We start from the raw sequence: 14,992 nt of genomic DNA, 5'->3' as shown, positions 1-14,992 counted from the left end.
AGATTATATTTTTTATTCTTTCATGGAAGATGAGCATTGCTGGCAAGGCCAACATTTGTCACCCAATGCTGTCTTGACGACTGGGGCAATCACTTTCATCTCATCCTTTGAGTTCAGGGCTTTGACCATGTTTGGACCAAGGCAGCAATGAAGCCAAGAGCTGAGTGGCAGGTTGTGAGTGGTAGAACCCAGACTGAGTGTCAGTGAGCACGTTATTGCTGTGTAATTGTTGCTTGATAGCAGTGTCGATGACACCTACCCTCTGCTGATGATTGAGAGTAGACTGGGCAGAAATTGGCTGGATTGGGTTTGTCCTGCTTTTTGTGGACAGGACATGCCTTGGCAATTTTCCACATTTTTGGATAGATGCCAGTGTTATAGCATTTCTGGAACAGCTTGCCGAGGGGCACAGTCAGTTCTGGAGCACATCAGAGCCCAAGGGCTATGCAGTATCCAGTGCCTTCTGCTGTTTCTTGATATCAAGTGGAATGAATCAAATTGGCTGAAGAGTCGCATCTGTGATACTGGGGACCTCAGGAGGAGGCTGAGATGGATCATCCACTCGGCACATCTGGCTGAAGATAGTTGCAAATGCTTCAGCCTTGTCTTTTGCAGTTTTGTGCTGGGCTCCCCCATCATTGAGGATGAGGATGTTTGTGTTCAGTTAGTTTAATTCTCCTCCACTATTCACAATTGGATGTTTCACAACTGCAGAACTTTGATCTGATCCGTTAGTTGTGGATGACTTAGCTCTGCCTATTGCACACTGCTTGCACGGTTTGGCAGGCATGTAGTCCTGAGTTGTAGCTTCATGAGGTTGGAATCTCATTTTTAGGTATGATGCTGCTCCTGGTGTGCCCTCTTGCACTATTCATTGAACCAGGGTTGATGCCCTGGCTTGGTGGAAATGGTAGAGTGGGGGATATAGTGGGCCTTGAGGATACAGATTATGGCTGAATAAATTCCTGCTGCTGATGATGGCCCACAGCATTTCATGGATGCTCAGTTTTGAGTTGCTAGTTGAGTTCAAAATCTATCCCACTTAGCACGTTGGTAGTGCCACACAAAATGATGAATGGTATCCTCAGTGTGAAAAGGAACTTTGTCTCCACAAAGACTGTGCTGTGGTCACTCCTACCAATGCTGTTATGGATAGATGCACCTGTAAAATTGGTGAGGTCAAATAGGTTCTTCCGTCTTGTTAGTTCCCTCACCACCTGCCACAGACCCAGACTGGCAGACCTGTCCTTTAGGTCTTGGCCAGCTTAGTCAGTTGTGATGCTACTGAGTCACATTGAAATCCCACACCCAGAGCACATTCTGTGCATTTGCCACCCTCAGTGCTTCCTCCAAATGCTATTCACATGGAGGAGTATTGATTTGTCAGCTGAGGGAGGGTGGTAGGTGGTAAATAGCATGTGGTTTCTTTGTCTGATGTAATGAGACATGGGATCTGGAGTCAAACTCTCAGGGCAACTGCCTTCTGACAGTATACCAGCATGCTTCCACCTTTAGAGGGTCTGTCCTGCCGAAGAGACAGGACATATCCAGAGATGTTGTGTCCAGGTCATTGGTTGTTAGGTACGATCATTGAGTGTGATCATGTCAGGATGTTGTTTGACTCATCAGTGGGACAGCACTCCCAATTTCGGCACAAGCCCTCATTTGTTCATAGGGAGGAACATGTAGGGTTGCCTGGACTGGATCTGTGTCTTTATCATTTCCGGTGCCTAGGTCAATGTCATGTAATGCCTGTGGTTTTATTTCTTTTCGACTTTTCTGTAGTGGTTTGATACAATTGAGTGGCTTGCTAGGCCAATTTAGAGGGCAGTAAAGAATCAATTACATTATGTAAGTCTGGAGTAACATGTAGGCCAGATCAGATAAGGACAGCAGATTTCCTTCCCTAAACGGCATTAGTGAACCAGCTGGGTTTTTAATGACAATCTAATAGGTCACCATTACTAGAGTAGCTTTTAATTCCAGATTTATTAAATTCCACCAGCTGCTGTGGTGGGATTTGAAGCCGAGTCCACAGGGCATTAGCCTGGACCTGTCAATTACTAGTCCAGTAACATTCATGGGGGTGTGGACTGCTTGCCCTCCCTAGAAAGTCAGCAGCAGCCAACATGCTGGAAAGACGCCCGACCCGCTGCCATAACATGCTGGAGTGGGCTAAATTAGCTGAGAGTGGGACTTCCACCCTCAGTGGGAGAAGTCCCACCCTTGAGAGCTGCTGGCCATTCTGACTGGCAGTCTGGGCAGTGCCAGAGCTCAGTAATGGATGTTGCCAGGACTACAGGGACGAACTTGAAGGAGGGTGCTGGCTGCTACAGACAGGTAAGTCCTGGGCTTTTAGGGCATGGAGGGTTCCGAGAGTCCAGGGAAGTGGGGAAAGGGGATGGGGGTCGGGGTTTGGAGGCAGGCAGTGAGGAGGGAAGTGGCAGCTGACACCTTGGAGGGGTTGCCCCAATGCACACAAGCGGCTCCTGAATGAGGTGCCCCTTCTTCTTTCCCACTGTTCTGCATCTAGGCCACAAAAAATGTATTGCTCACTGCCGCCCACTCAAGCCATACTTGGCATGGACAGCTATAATTCCGGTCAACAGGCTTGCTAACAAACTATAGTGATTGTAGGTATAACCTACAGATTGGAGGGTAGCTAATGTAACCCCATTATTTAAAAAGGGAGGTAGAGAGAAAATAGGGAATTATAGATTAGTCAGGGTGACGTCGGTAGTGGGGAAAATTCTAGAGACCATTATAAAAAATGTAATAGCTGAGCACTTGGAAAACACTGGCAGGTTCGGACAAAGTCAGCATGGATTTACAAAAGGGAAATCCTGCTTGACAAATCTACTGGAATTTTTCGAGGATGTAACTAATAGAGTTGATGAGGGGGAGCCAGTGGATGTGGTTTATTTTTACTTTCAGAAGGCTTTCGACAAAGTCCCACGTAGGAGATTGGCGTGTAAAATTAAAGCACATGGGATTGAGGGTGTGTATTGAGATGGATAGAAAACTGCTTGGCAGACAGGAAACAAAGAGTAGGAATAAATGGGTCTTTTTCCGAATGGCAGGCAGTGACTATTGGGGTACCGCAGGGATCAGTGCTGGGACCCCAGCTATTCACAATAAATAGTAATGATTTAGATGAAGGAACTAAATGTAATATCACCAAATTTGCAGATGACACAAAGATGGGTGGGAGGTTGAGCTGTAAGGAGGATGCAGAGATGCTTTAGTGTGATTTGGACAAGCTGAGTGAGTGGGCAAATGCATGGCAGATGCAGTATAATGTGGATAAATGTGAGGTTAACCACCTTGGTAGCAAAAACAGGAAGGCAGATTATTATCTGAATGGCTATAAATTGAGAGAGGGGAATGTACAACGAGATCTGGGTGTCTTTGTACACCAGTTGCTGAAGGTAAGCATGCAGGTGCAGCAGGCGGTAAAGAAGGCAAATGGTATGTTGGCCTTTCAGCTCCACTGCATCCATGGGAGTGGCCTGGTCAACCCTGGGTTAGACTGCATATAGACTATGTTTAGTCTATTTTTAGGTACCATGATCATCAATGTACATTCTAATTGGATTGATGTGTATGAAGCAACTATTGAAATGTTGCGCCAATGTTTTAGTATACATGGCCTACTGGAAGGCATTGTTTCAGACTGGCCATTATTTCAATTAGACTTTTAATTCCAGATTTTTATTGAATTCAAATTCCATCATCTGTGGCATGGTGGGATTCAAACATGGGTCCCCAGAGCATTATTCCTGGGTCTCTGGATTACTAGTCCAGCGACAATACCACTATGCCACTGCCTCCCCCACTGCAGTAATTTAAAAATGAAATGAGCTCAATAATCTGCAGCAAACTGTGACAATAATGTAAATGCAAGCACCTGGCAGCAAACTACACAGCAGATCATCCCTCAAACATCTTCTTTTATTTTATTTAATCCCAGGCATTTTATCCCACCCTGGATGGAGTTTGTAGTGAAAACCTCAATTGAAACGCCAATTGGTCCGTCTGCCAACTGTAAAAGTGGACCAGCCACTTAAAATCACTGACAAGTGGCTCCTTAATGGGCTAAATTGCTAACTTAATTGTTGATGAGTGCGCTTCTGACTCCCGTGTACACCCGCTGACCGTAACGTTGTGCGCGAGCGCGATGATGTCGGGACACACGCCCAATGTCTTCTCACATGATTTGACATGATTTTGGGTTAGGTCTGCGCCCACACGAACAGGATGAGCTCAGGCCATTCTGTGTAAATAGGAAATGTAAAAAGACTAAAGGGGAGGAAATACAGTGATTGTAGGTATAACCTTTCCTGCTACCTTTAGGGGTCACGTGATCATACTGACAAATGAGCCCTAAGTGTGGGTAACCTTAGGGGCGGAGCTTTCTAGTTGTGGACCTGGTTCAGGCATGTAGCTTCTAAAAGAGCTCCGTAATAAAGTTACCTGTTTGAAGTAAGAAACCTGTCTGGTACATCAAGCTCATTACACAAATCTAATTGACATTTAATTATTCATTTAAATATGGCTGGTGGGCTGCTGTTTTCAGCACCTGCCCACCTAGCATGTTATGGGGGTCAGCATGGGGGTGGGCAGGAATGCGATAGGCTAGTCACCCAACATATTTTTGTGCATCCCCTCTCCATCCAGAAACACATCCATGGGTGGCTATATAATCCAGCCCATTTCCATTATGATTGTGTCCCCGTCATTGTGTCCTGAAGTCTTGAAGCCACATGCTTTGGATTCAGAGGCAGGAGTGCTTGAACAGAGCTCAGCTGAGCTGATAGCAAAGTGGTGCCCTTTAAGGAAGGAAATCTGCTGCCCTTACCCAGTCTGACCTTTTTGTGACTCCAGACCCACAGCAATGTGGTTGACTCTTAACTTCCCCTTGATACGACCTTCCAAGTCACTCAGTTGTATTCAAGATGGCGGCTCACCACCATCTCTTCAAGGGCATTTATGGATGGGCATAAATGCTGGCCTTGCCAGAGATGCCCACATCCCATGAATGAAATAAAAATAATAACTCAACAAAAGGCCGTAATCCAGTTTTTGATCTCTTTAGAAAGTTATGTCTCCCAATGCTTCAACAGCCTTTACAGTTTAAGAGTATACCCCTATTTACTCACCAGTCTTTAAAAACACTAATGACTCGGACCTTTCAGGAAATTACGCTAATCAAAATTCAAAATACAGCAGACACTGGAAATCTGAAATAAAAACAGAAAATACTGAAAATACTCAGCAGATCAGGCAGCAACTGTGGACTGAGAAACTGAGTTAACACAGGTGTTGCCTGACCTGCTGAGTATTTACAGCATTTCCTGTTTTATTTAAGAAATTGCACTAACTCACTTGCTTTAAGTACAAGTATCCTATGGCATGTATCCCAATTGGGATGATGCCATTTGGCACCTTTGTTGCAGCTAAATAAAATGAATCCAGACTGCAGGAAGAAGCTTCACCAAAGGCTGCAATGAATGAATTAAAACTGCCTGATGTGTGGTAGAGTTGTGCCATAAAAGGTGGTGAATTATAATATTTCATTCAGGGAATGTTTCAGGTTTTACCACAGAGAAATATAATTTTCACAATCATTTATGTTAGGTTGAAAAATGTACACTGTGAAAAGTCGACAATTACTAAGTAACCACTCCCTCTATTTTTCCATCTTACAAAGAAAACTTTAAATTACATGTATTTTTTGAACGTTTTGCACAAACATCTATAAAACCAAGTGCCTTAAAAGTACAAAAAATATTACTTACAAATACATGAGTAACAATGGAAGATTGCTCAAAAATTGTCAAAAGTTCATAAAACTTAAAAAGTAGCTTAAACTATCACAAGAAATAAATGTAAATGTTTTATATTGAATAAACGGAATCTATGTTTTAGTATTTTTATAAATTGAGATTAGGCTTTAAGCTATACTCGATAAGTAAAAATGCAAAAAGTTCAACATATGACAGCATTGAGATTGTCTGCTACCCATCTGCACAGCAGATGTAGGTTAGTTGCATCCATGTAGCAAGAACTAAATTTATAAAAACTTCCAGGATGTGTATGTGCACATCCGTGTGTCTCTCTGTGTGATTGTCTGTGAGTGTGTATGTGAGCGTGTCTGTGAGTATATGTATGTCTCTGTATGTGAGTGTTAGTGTGTGTGTTTCTGTAAGTGTTTGAGTGTCCATGAGTGTGTGTGTGTGTGAGTAGGTGTTTGTGAGTGAATATGTGTGTGAGTGAGTGAATGTGTGTGTCTGAATGTACCTGAGTGAGAGAATGTGTGTGTGACTGAATGTGTGTGAGTGGTTGTGTGTGTGAATGAGTGAATGCGTGTGTGTGAGTGAATGCGTGTGTGTGTGAGTGACTGAATGTGCATGTGAATGTGTCTGTGAGTGAGTGAATGTGTGAATGAATGTGTGTGTGAATGTGTGCATGTGTGGGTGTGTGTGTAAGTGAATTAATGTGCATGTGAATGTGTTGGTGAGTGAGTGAATGTGTGTGTGAGTGAATGTGTGTGTGTGAGTGAATGTGTATGTGAGTGAGTAAATGTGAGTGGGAGTGAGTGAGTGAATGCGTGTGTGTGAGTGAATGTGTGTCTGAGTGAATGTGTGTGAGTGAGTGTGTGTGTGAATGTGTCTGTGAGTGAATATGTGGGTGAGTGAATTTGTGTGTGAGTGAAAGTGTGTGTGTGAGTGAAATATGTGTGAGTGAATGTGTGTGTGAGTGAGTGAACGTGTGTGTGTGTGAGTGACTGTGTGTGAGAGTGACTGAATGTGTCTGTGAATGTGTCTGTGAATGAGTGAATGTGTGTGAATGAATGAGTGTGTGTAAGTAAATGTGTGTGTGAGTAACTGTATGAGCATGTGAATGTGTAAGAGAGTGAGTGAATGTGTGGGTGAATGTGTGTGTGTGTGAGTGAGTGAATGTGTAAGTGAATGTGTGTGAGTAATTGAATGTGAGTGTGTGAGTGAATGTGTGTGTGAGTGAATGTGTGTGTGTAAGTGAATGTGTGTGTGTGAGTGAGTGAATGTGTAAGTGAATGTGTGTGAGCAAGTGAATGTGTGTGTGTGTGTGTGAGTGAATGTGTGTGTGAGTGAATGTGTCTGTGAGTGAGTGAATTTGTGAGTGATTGTGTGTGAGTGTGACTGAATGTGTGTGTGAGTGAATGTGAGTGAGTGAGTGAATGTGTGTATGGGAGTGAGTGAATGTGTAAGTGAATATGTGTGAGTAAGTGAATGTGTGTGTGTGTGAGTGAATGTGTGTGTGAGTGAATGTGTCTGTGAGTGAGTGAATGTATGTGTGAGTGAATGTGAGTGAGTGAGTGAAAGTGTGTGTAAGTGAATGTGTGTGAGTGAGTGAATGTATCAGTGAATGTGTATGAGTGAGTGAACATGTGTGTGTGTTTGTGTGTGTGTGAGTGAATGTGTGTGAGTGTGACTGAATGTGAGTGAGTGAGTGAATGTGTGTATGGGAGTAAGTGAATATGTAAGTGAATATGTGTGAATAAGTGAATGTGTGTGTGTTTGAGTGAATGTGTCTGTGAGTGAGTGAATTTGTGAATGAATATGTATGAGTGAGTGAATGTGTGTGTGAGTGAATGTGTGTGTGTGAGTGAATGTGTAAGTGAATGTGTGTGAGTGAGTAAACGTGTGTGTGTATTTGTGTGTGTGTAAGTGTGACTGAATGTGTGTGTGAGTGAATGTGAGTGATTGAATGTGTGTTTGTGAGTGAGTGAATGTGTAAGTGAATATGTGTAAGTGAATGTGTGTGTGTGTGAGTGAATGTGTGTGTGAGTGAATGTGCCTGCGAGTGAGTGAATTTGTGAATGAATGTGTATGAGTGAGTGAATGTGTGAGTGAGTGAATGTGTGTGTGAGTGAATGTGTAAGTGAATATGTGTGAGTGAGTGAACATGTGTGTGTGTTTGTGTGTGTGTGAGTGAATGTGTGTGAGAGTGACTGAATGTGAGTGTGTGAGTGAATGTGAGTGAGTGAATGCGTGTTTGTGTGAGTGAATGAATTTGTAAGTGAATATGTGTGAGTAAGTGAATGTGTGTGTGTGTGTGAGTGAATGTGTGTGTGAATGAATGTATCTGTGAGTGAGTGAATTTGTGAGTGACTGTGTATGAGTGAGTGAATGTGTGTGTGAACGTGTTTGTGTGTGTGTGTGTGTGTGTGTGTGTGTGTGAGTGAATGTGTGTGTGTGAATGAATGTGTGTAAGTAAATGTGTGTGTGAGTAACTGAATGTGCATGTGAATGTGTCTGTGAGTGAGTGAATGTGTGAGTCAATGTGTGTGTGTGTGTGAGTGAATGTGTAAGTGAATGTGTGTGTGTGAGTGAATGTATCTGTGAGTGAGTGAATGTATATGTGAGTGAATGTGAGTGAGTGAATGTGTGTGTAAGTGAATGTGTGTGAGTGAGTGAATGTGTAAGTGAATGTGTATGAGTGAGTGAACACGTGTATGTGTTTGTGTGTGTGTGTGAGTGAATGTGTGTGAGTGTGACTGAAAGTGTGTGTGAGTGAATGTGAGTGAGTGAGTGAATGTGTGTATGGGAGTGAGTGAATGTGTAAGTGAATATGTGTGAATAAGTGAATGTGTGTGTGTGAGTGAATGTGTCTGTGAGTGAGTGAATTTGTGAATGAATATGTATGAGTGAGTGAATGTGTGTGTGTGAGTGAGTGAATGTGTAAGTGAATGTGTGTGAGTGAGTGAACATGTGTGTGTGTGAGTGGATGTGTGTGAGAGTGAGTGAATGTGTGTGTGAGTGAATGTGAGTGAGTGAGTGAATGTGTGTTTGTGTGAGTGAGTGAATGTGTAAGTGAATGTGTGTGAGTAAGTGAATGTGTGTGTGTGTGTGTGTGTGTGTGAATGTGTGTGTGAATGAGTGAATTTGTGAGTGACTGTGTATGAGTGAGTGAATGTGTGTGTGAATGTGTTTGTGTGTGTGTGTCTGTGTGTGTGTGTGTGTGAGTGAACGTGTGTGTGTGAGTGAATGTGTGAGTGAATGTGTGTGAGTGAGTAAACGTGTGTGTGTATTTGTGTGTATGTGAGTGTGACTGAATGTGTGTGTGAGTGAATGTGAGTGAGAGTGAATGTATGTTTGTGAGTGAGTGAATGTGTGTGTGTGAGTGAATGTGTGTGTGAGTGAGTGAATTTGTGAGTGAATGTGTATGAGTGAGTGAATGTGTGTGTGAGTGAATGTGTAAGTGAATGTGTATGAGTGAGTGAATGTGTGTGTGAGTGAATGTGTGTGTGTGTGTGAGTGAATGTGTAAGTAAATGTGTGTGAGTGAACATGTGTGTGTGTTTGTGTGTGTGTGAGTGAATGTGCGTGAGAGTAACTGAATGTGTGTGTGTGTGAATGTGAGTGAGTGAATGTGTGTTTGTGTGAGTGAGTGAATGTGTAAGTGAATGTGTGTGAGTAAGTGAATGTGTGTGTGTGTGTGTGTGAGTGAATGTGTGTGTGAGTGAATGTATCTGTGAGTGAGTGAATTTGTGAGTGACTGTGTATGAGTGAGTGAATGTGTGTGTGAGTGAATGAGTGTGTTTAAGTAAATGTGTGTGTGAGTAACTGAATGTGCATGTCAGTGTCTGTGAGTGAGTGAATGTTTGAGTGAATGTGTGTGTGTGTGTGTGTGAGTGAATGTGTAAGTGAATGTGTGTGTGTGAGTGAATGTGTGTGTGAGTGAATGTGTCTGTGAGTGAGTGAATGTATATGTGAGTGAATGTGAGTGAGTGAGTGAATGTGTGTGTAAGTGAATGTGTGTGAGTGAGTGAATGTGTAAGTGAATGTGTATGAGTGAGTGAACATGTGTGTGTGTTTGTGTGTGTGTGAGTGAATGTGTGTGAGTGTGACTGAATGTGTGTGTGAGTGAATGTGAGTGAGTGAGTGAATGTGTGTATGGGAGTGAGTGAATGTGTAAGTGAATATGTGTGAATAAAAGAATGTGTGTGTGTTTGAGTGAATGTGTCTGTGAGTGAGTGAATTTGTGAATGAATATGTATGAGTGAGTGAATGTGTGTGTGTGAGTGAGTGAATGTGTAAGTGAATGTGTGTGAGTGAGTGAACATGTGTGTGTGTGAGTGGATGTGTGTGAGAGTGAGTGAATGTGAGTGTGAGTGAATGTGAGTGAGTGAGTGAATGTGTGTTTGTGTGAGTGAGTGAATGTGTAAGTGAATGTGTGTAAGTGTATGTGTGTGTGTGAGTGAATGTGTGTGTGAGTTAGTGAATTTGTGAGTGACTGTGTATGAGTGAGTGAATGTGTGTGTGAATGTTTGTGTGTGTGTGTGTGTGTGAGTGAATGTGTGTGTGTGAGTGAATGTGTGTGTGTGAATGTGTATGAGTGAGTAAACGTGTGTGTGTATTTGTGTGTGTGTGAGTGTGACTGAATGTGTGTGTGAGTGAGTGAGTGAGTGAATGTGTGTTTGTGAGTGAGTGAATGTGTAAGTGAATGTGTGTGAGTAAGTGAATGTGTGTGTGTGTGTGTGTGTGAATGTGTGTGTGAATGAGTGAATTTGTGAGTGACTGTGTATGAGTGAGTGAATGTGTGTGTGAATGTGTTTGTGTGTGTGTGTCTGTGTGTGTGTGTGTGTGAGTGAATGTGTGTGTGTGAGTGAATGAGTGTGTGTAAGTAAATGTGTGTGTGAGTAACTGAATGTGCATGTCAATGTGTCTGTGAGTGAGTGAATGTTTGAGTGAATGTGTGTGTGTGTGTGAGTGAATGTGTAAGTGAATGTGTGTGTGTGAGTGAATGTGTGTGTGAGTGAATGTGTCTGTGAGTGAATGAATGTATATGTGAGTGAATGTGAGTGAGTGAGTGAATGTGTGTGTAAGTGAATGTGTGTGAGTGAATGAGTGTGTGTAAGTAAATGTGTTTGTGAGTAAATGAATGTGCATGTCAATTTGTCTGTGAGTGAGTGAATGTTTGAGTGAATGTGTGTGTGTGTGTGAGTGAATGTGTAAGTGAATGTGTGTGTGTGAGTGAATGTGTGTATGAGTGAATGTGAGTGAGTGAGTGAATGTGTGTATGGGAGTGAGTGAATGTGTAAGTGAATATGTGTGAATAAGTGAATGTGTGTGTGTGTGAGTGAATGTGTCTGTGAGTGAGTGAATTTGTGAATGAATATGTATGAGTGAGTGAATGTGTGTGTGAGTGAATGTGTGTGTGTGAGTGAGTGAATGTGTAAGTGAATGTGTGTGAGTGAGTGAACATGTGTGTGTGTGAGTGGATGTGAGTGAGAGTGAATGAATGTGTGTGTGAATGAATGTGAGTGAGTGAGTGAATGTGTGTTTGTGTGAGTGAGTGAATGTGTAAGTGAATGTGTGTGAGTAAGTGAATGTGTGTGTGTGTGTGTGTGTGAATGTGTGTGTGAATGAGTGAATTTGTGAGTGACTGTGTATGAGTGAGTGAATGTGTGTGTGAATGTGTTTGTGTGTGTGTGTCTGTGTGTGTGTGTGTGTGAGTGAATGTGTGTGTGTGAGTGAATGAGTGTGTGTAAGTAAATGTGTGTGTGAGTAACTGAATGTGCATGTCAATGTGTCTGTGAGTGAGTGAATGTTTGAGTGAATGTGTGTGTGTGTGTGAGTGAATGTGTCTGTGAGTGAGTGAATGTATATGTGAGTGAATGTGAGTGAGTGAGTGAATGTGTGTGTAAGTGAACGTGTGTGAGTGAGTGAATTTGTAAGTGAATGTGTATGAGTGAGTGAACATGTGTGTGTGTTTATGTGTGTGTGAGTTGACTGAATGTGTGTGTGAGTGATGTGAGTGAGTGAGTGAATGTGTGTATGGGAGTGAGTGAATGTGTAAGTGAATATGTGTGAATAAAAGAATGTGTGTGTGTTTGAGTGAATGTGTCTGTGAGTGAGTGAATTTGTGAATGAATATGTATGAGTGAATGTGTGTGTGAGTGAATGTGTGTGTGTGAGTGAGTGAACATGTGTGTGTGTGAGTGGATGTGTGTGAGAGTGAGTGAATGTGTGTGTGAGTGAATGTGAGTGAGTGAGTGAATGTGTGTTTGTGTGAGTGAGTGAATGTGTAAGTGAATGTGTGTGAGTAAGTGAATGTGTGTGTGAGTGAGTGAATGTGTGTGTGAGTGAATGTGTGTGTGAGTGAGTGAATTTGTGAGTGAATGTGTATGAGTGAGTGAATGTGTGTGTGAGTGAATGTGTAAGTGAATGTGTATGAGTGAGTGAATGTGTGTGTGAGTGAATGTGTGTGTGTGTGTGAGTGAATGTGTAAGTAAATGTATGTGAGTGAACATGTGTGTGTGTTTGTGTGTGTGTGAGTGAATGTGCGTGAGAGTAACTGAATGTGTGTGTGTGTGTATGTGAGTGAGTGAATGTGTGTTTGTGTGAGTGAGTGAATGTGTAAGTGAATGTGTGTGAGTAAGTGAATGTGTGTGTGTGTGTGTGAGTGAATGTGTGTGTGAGTGAATGTATCTGTGAGTGAGTGAATTTGTGAGTGACTGTGTATGAGTGAGTGAATGTATGTGTGAATGTGTTTGTGTGTGTGTGTCTGTGTGTGTGTGTGTGTGTGAGTGAATGTGTGTGTGTGAGTGAATGAGTGTGTGTAAGTAAATGTGTGTGTGAGTAAGTGAATGTGCATGTCAATGTGTCTGTGAGTGAGTGAATGTTTAAGTGAATGTGTGTGTGTGTGTGAGTGAATGTGTAAGTGAATGTGTGTGTGTGAGTGAATGTGTGTGTGAGTGAATGTGTCTGTGAGTGAGTGAATGTATATGTGAGTGAATGTGAGTGAGTGAGTGAATGTGTGTGTAAGTGAATGTGTGTGAGTGAGTGAATGTGTAAGTGAATGTGTATGAGTGGGTGAACATGTGTGTGTGTTTGTGTTTGTGTGAGTGAATGTGTGTGAGTGTGACTGAATGTGTGTGTGAGTGAATGTGAGTGAGTGAGTGAATGTGTGTATGGGAGTGAGTGAATGTGTAAGTGAATATGTGTGAATAAAAGAATGTGTGTGTGTTTGAGTGAATGTGTCTGTGAGTGAGTGAATTTGTGAATGAATATGTATGAGTGAGTGAATGTGTGTGTGAGTGAATGTGTGTGAGTGAGTGAACATGTGTGTGTGTGAGTGGATGTGTGTGAGAGTGAGTGAATGTGTGTGTGAGTAAACGTGAGTGAGTGAGTGAATGTGTGTTTGTGTGAGTGAGTGAATGTGTAAGTGAATGTGTTTGAGTAAGTGTATGTGTGTGTGTGAGTGAATGTGTGTGTGAGTTAGTGAATTTGTGAGTGACTGTGTATGAGTGTGTGAATGTATGTGTGAATGTTTGTGTGTGTGTGTGTGTGTGTGAGTGAATGTGTGTGTGTGAGTGAATGTGTGTGTGTGAATGTGTATGAGTGAGTAAACGTGTGTGTGTATTTGTGTGTGTGTGAGTGTGACTGAATGTGTGTGTGAGTGAATGTGAGTGAGTGAATGTGTGTTTGTGAGTGAGTGAATGTGTAAGTGAATATGTGTAAGTGAATGTGTGTGTGTGTGAGTGAATGTGTGTGTGAGTGAATGTGTCTGTGAGTGAGTGAATTTGTGAATGAATGTGTATGAGTGAGTGAATGTGTGTGTGAGTGAATGTGTGCGTGTGTGCGAAAGAATGTGTAAGTGAATATGTGTGAGTGAGTGAACATGTGTGTGTGATTGTGTGTGTGTGAGTGAATGTGTGTGAGAGTGACTGAATGTGAGTGTGTGAGTGAATGTGAGTGAGTGAATGTGTGTTTGTATGAGTGAGTGAATGTGTAAGTGAATGTGTGTAAGTGAATGTGTGTGTGTGTGAGTGAATGTGTGTGTGAGTGAATGTATCTTTGAGTGAGTGAATTTGTGAGTGACTGTGTATGAGTGAGTGAATGTGTGTGTGAATGTGTTTGTGTGTGTGTGTGTGTGTGTGTGCGAGTGAATGTTTGTGTGAGAGTGAATGAGTGTGTGTAAGTAAATGTGTGTGTGAGTAACTGAATGTGCATGTCAATGTGTCTGTGAGTGAGTGAATGTGTGAGTGAATGTGTGTGTGTGTGTGTGAGTGAATGTGTCTGTGAGTGAGTGAATGTACATGTGAGTGAATGTGAGTGAGTGAGTGAAAGTGTGTGTAAGTGAATGTGTGTGAGTGAGTGAATGTGTAAGTGAATGTGTATGAGTGAGTGAACATGTGTGTGTGTTTGTGTGTGTGTGAGTGAATGTGTGTGAGAGTGACTGAATGTGTGTGTGAGTGAATGTGAGTGAGTGAGTGAATGTGTGTATGGGAGTGAGTGAATGTGTAAGTGAATATGTGTGAATAAGTGAATGTGTGTGTGAGTGAGTGAATGTGTCTGTGAGTGTGAATTTGTGAATGAATATGTATGAGTGAGTGAATGTGTGTGTGAGTGAATGTGTGTGTGAGTGAGTGAATGTGTAAGTGAATGTGTGTGAGTGAGTGAACATGTGTGTGTGTGAGTGGATGTGTGTGAGAGTGAGTGAATGTGTGTGTGAGTGAATGTGAGTGAGTGAGTGAATGTGTGTTTGTGTGAGTGAGTGAATGTGTAAGTGAATGTGTGAGTAAGTGAATGTGTGTGTGTGTGTGTGTGTGTGTGTGTGTGAATGTGTGTGTGAATGAGTGAATTTGTGAGTGACTGTGTATGAGTGAGTGAATGTGTGTGTGAATGTGTTTGTGTGTGTGTGTCTGTGTGTGTGTGTGTGAGTGAACGTGTGTGTGTGAGTGAATGTGTAAGTGAATGTGTGTGAGTAAGTGAATGTGTGTGTGAGTGAATGTGTGTGTGTGTGTGAGTGAATGTGTAAGTAAATGTGTGTGAGTGAACATGTGTGTGTGTTTGTGTGTGCGTGAGTGAATGTGCGTGAGAGTAACTGAATATGTGTGTGTGTGAATGTGAGTGAGTGAATGTGTGTTTGTGTGAGTGAGTGAATGTGTAAGTGAATGTGTGTGAGTAAGTGAATGTGTGTGTGTGTGTGTGTGTGAGTGAATG

Source organism: Carcharodon carcharias, chromosome 3 (genome assembly GCF_017639515.1).
Source record: "Carcharodon carcharias isolate sCarCar2 chromosome 3, sCarCar2.pri, whole genome shotgun sequence".
Classification (NCBI taxonomy): domain Eukaryota; kingdom Metazoa; phylum Chordata; class Chondrichthyes; order Lamniformes; family Lamnidae; genus Carcharodon; species Carcharodon carcharias.
Note: the sequence above shows the minus strand (reverse complement) of the source record.